Raw genomic sequence first — 4,079 nt, 5'->3', positions numbered from 1 at the left:
CAGGAAGCGTATTCCTTCACTGATGGGTTCTCTGGGTAGCACCAAATCAAAATCATGCCGGAGGATAGGAGCAAGACAACCTTCGCGACTGAGTGGGGTTGGTTTAAATACACTGTAATGCCATTTGGATTGAAGAATGTGCCTTCTATTATTTCACGCGTGGTTGTTGCAGCATTTAAGGAATTTATCCATAAGTTCTTGGAGGTATACTTTGATGACTGGACTATATTTGGGCTGGTTAAGCGCCATGTAGCGTGCTTGTGCTTGATGCTGGATACCTGTCGAAGATAATAGATCGTGCTCATCATCAAGAAGTGTCTGTTCTATGTTCCTTTTGGTAACCTATAAATTGCAATGATTCTGAACTTTGAAGCACCAAGGAGTGTGAAACACTACACACTACCCTGGGACATATGAGATATTACAAGAAGTTTATCAAAAGGTATGACTAGATCAACGCGCTAATGGAAAAATTGTTGAAAATGGATGTCATGTTCTGTTGGAATGATGACTGTAAGAAAAGCTTGGCTATACTGAAAGAAAATATGGTTACCGCATCGATTGTAGTCTTCCTGAACTGGAGGAAAGAGTTTCATGTACATGTCGACACGTCATGTATAGCGTTGGGGGCATTATTAACATAATATGGTGGAGAAGGCTTGGACCACCATATCGTGTTAACAAGTCGTAAACTATCCAAAGTAGAGAAGAACTATTCCACCACTAAGCACGAAGGGCTAGCTATGGTGTATGCGCTCCAGAAGTACCGACACTACATGCTAGGAGGTCACTTTAACATGTATATGGATCACTCCGCGCTAAAGTACCTCATCCATAAGCCTGTGATTGGGGGCGAAATCTGTAGATGGCTCTTATTTCTCCAAGAGTATGATTTTGAAGTTGTTGTGAAGCCTGGAAGATTGAACGCGAAACCAGACCATCTGTCACGCACCGAAACAGGGGAGTAACCTACTAACTTGGAAGAAGAATTTCCTGACGCACAACTATTTGTATTGCGTGTCGTGGATGGTCATTTCTATGATATAATACAGTTCCTAACAATAAGAACTACACCAAAAGGATACTCTGCCCAGCAAAAGAAGTAATGGTGTGCATGGTAGATTTATCTGTCATTGCTGAGCATCTATACAAGGTGGGGACTGACAAGATGGTGTATTGGTATGTACCTAAGTTTGAATGAAGCATCATCCTCGCGGATGCTCATGGGGGCACTGCGGGAGGACATTATGCAGGGAGAGAAACCATGGAAAAGATTCTACACGTCGGGTTGTGGTGGCCAACCCTTCATCAATATTCAAAATCATATTGAAAGGCATTTGATGTATGTCAAAGAACAAGTAGGCCATCACAGAGGGATGAGATACCATTGAATCCACAAGTGACATTGTAACGCTTCGAAAAGTGGGCAATAGAGTTTGTAGGACCCATTTAGCCACAAGGGAAGACAGGAGCGAGGTACATTATCACTGCAACTGAGTACTTGACTCGTTAGGCAGAAGTGCAGCTAGTGAAGGATTACATGTGTGCGACTACTACGAACTTCCTATTTGAACATGTACTAATGCGATTTGGATGTACAAAGATCTTGATGAGTGATCATGGTACACACCTCCTGAATGAGATGATCAGCGCATTAATGGAGGAGTTTCAAGTGTATCACCAGAAGAGCACACCTTATCACCCATAGGTTAATTGGACAGTGGAGGTGTTCAACAAAGTGCTTGAAATCATGATAACCAAGGTTTGCAATTATCAGTTAAGTGATTGGGGCCTACGCATACCTACAATATTATGGGCCTATCGAACGACATACAAAAAGATGAGGGGACAAACCCCTTTTAGGCTTCCCTGTGGTGTGGAAGTCGTAATGCCTATGGTATACATCATGCCTAGTTTGTGCATAGCAGCACTCATAGGTATGACAGATTGCAGAGCCCTGGAAGAGAGGCTCGTGTAGCTGGATGAACTTGAGGAAGAAATATTTTTTGTGGGATTTCACCAGTAGGTCAACAAGCAGTGTCAAAAGGCATGGCACGATCGACACATCAAGTTGCACAAATTCAAGGTAAACGATTTGGTTTTATTGTATGATAGTAAGTTTGACAAATTCCACAGAAAATTCAAGATGCATTGGTTAGGGCCGTATGTTATTAAGGAGTTTACCAATGGAGGAGCGATACAGCTGGTCAAGTTAAATGGAGAACCCTTCCCAGGAAATGCGAATGGCAATCACTTGAAGCCATACACCGGTGGTCCAGCCATGTGACTAAATAAAAGTAGCACAGTCTTAGTGCTCTAGGTAGCTAAAAGGAGGCATGGGACTATAAACTACACTGCCCAGGTTGGGGACCTACACGATTTCAGGATTGTGCGAAGTAGCAAAGTGTCACAGGGTCCGCGACAGCATAAAGGCAACTGTGATACTCGTGGAAATAATGTGCACTTCTGCCAGAAAGTGACCGTTAACGTCAGTGTTCATGATTTGATGGTTCGATTGTGGCCAAATGGAGTGGGAGACAGGCATTTAAGGTGAAATTTATGGATTAGATTCTTGAAAATCTGCCGCCAATCTAACATTAATGGGCTGAATGTGGGGGGAACGATCGGATTTGAATTCAAAAGGCCCTATAAATTACAAGTGGCTATCCAGTGAAAAACACTTGCCATAAAATTCAGTTGTTGTGCTATCAAGTGTGTATGGACTGTGTGAATTTTGAGGCTTTGAGAGAAAGTTCACCATTTTATAGATTTCTAAAGGAAACGTAGGGCCTCCTCAATAGAATGATGTCAACACCTGAGGAATCTACGCAGGAAATTGTGGTAGTAGACACTTCCGCAGAGAGTGCTAGAGTTGTATTCAAAGTCCCTAAATCACCCAAAACACCAAGACCAAAGAAGGATAGGTAGACTATGATCTAGGTGCGTGTCTAACCAAGAAACCCATATAGGATGAAGCTCACTTTGCAGGAAAAGGAGAAGGCCATTAGTTTGAAAGTAGACGAGGAAGAATCTGAAGAAATCCTAGTGGATGAGGAGGATTTGGAAATGGAAGTTGAAACGCAGGGTGCGGTCCCTATTAATAGGTTACTAGAATATGTTCCTTCGCACAAGGGCAAGGCCAAGGTGCCAAAGGACATAGACAAGAACAAGAGCTCCCTGCAAACTCCATTGCCCCAGGATGACATTGTTTTTGAAGGGCTGCACTTAGGGTGAGTTCCTGTACTAAAGGTCGAAGATTTGGACCTTGCATATCATGAGAAATTCCCACATTTAGTGACTAAGAAGCTAATGTCCCGAAGGATTGATATCATTGCTGAAATGATCGAATTAGACCCGCTAACCTGGCTCAACGGTGTAGAGAAAGCCAAGTTGCTCAACCTTCCTTGGGTGTCGCACTACCACCGTTCCCTAGTAACTGTGTTCATCATTAGGCAGCTGCTCTGCTTGGTGCATGATTGGTGTTTGTGGCTGGAGGATCCCATTCCCATCATAGACCACTTGATCCATCAGATCACACGGTTGCCTTATTTAGGGGAGGGTCCAACCAATATATCAGAAGGAAAAGGTGGGAAGTTGGTCCTCATGGAAGCTATGAAAAATAAATTCAAGTTGGAGAAGAAGAAGTAGGGATATTCCATCTCCAGCATTAACAACCCTTCAGTCAAGGTAGCCACAAAAATATTTGTAGGGGAGGTGATGCAAAAGTGCTGCATGGATGAGGTGTCTGCACCTATGATTGCACTAGCAGCTGAATGCACTGAAGGAGTCAAGTTCAATTAGGTGAGTTATCTATACGGTGAGTTCCTTGGGAACTATCGTGAGGCACAAGAGTAGGGAAATATGTTTCACTATGGTTGGCTCCTGCAATCGATCGTACTGGTGGCATGGGAGTTGACAGAATACAGCCAATTCCCTTCGGTCATGTGATACCTTCCAGAGGCAGTGAAGTATGATTTGCTGTGGGTGACCAGGGATGTGTAGTGCATAAAAGAAAGCAAGATCTTCTGGATCCTGATGGAGATGCATATCTGAATGGGGATCATTTGCAAGCCACAGTT

The sequence above is a fragment of the Pinus tabuliformis genome, chromosome 8 (genome assembly GCF_031772625.1).
Source record: "Pinus tabuliformis cultivar Carrire ecotype Pingquan chromosome 8, CPIR1, whole genome shotgun sequence".
In the NCBI taxonomy this organism is placed as follows: domain Eukaryota; kingdom Viridiplantae; phylum Streptophyta; class Pinopsida; order Pinales; family Pinaceae; genus Pinus; species Pinus tabuliformis.
The sequence above is the reverse complement of the archived record's forward strand: the minus strand, read 5'-3'. Positions refer to the sequence as shown.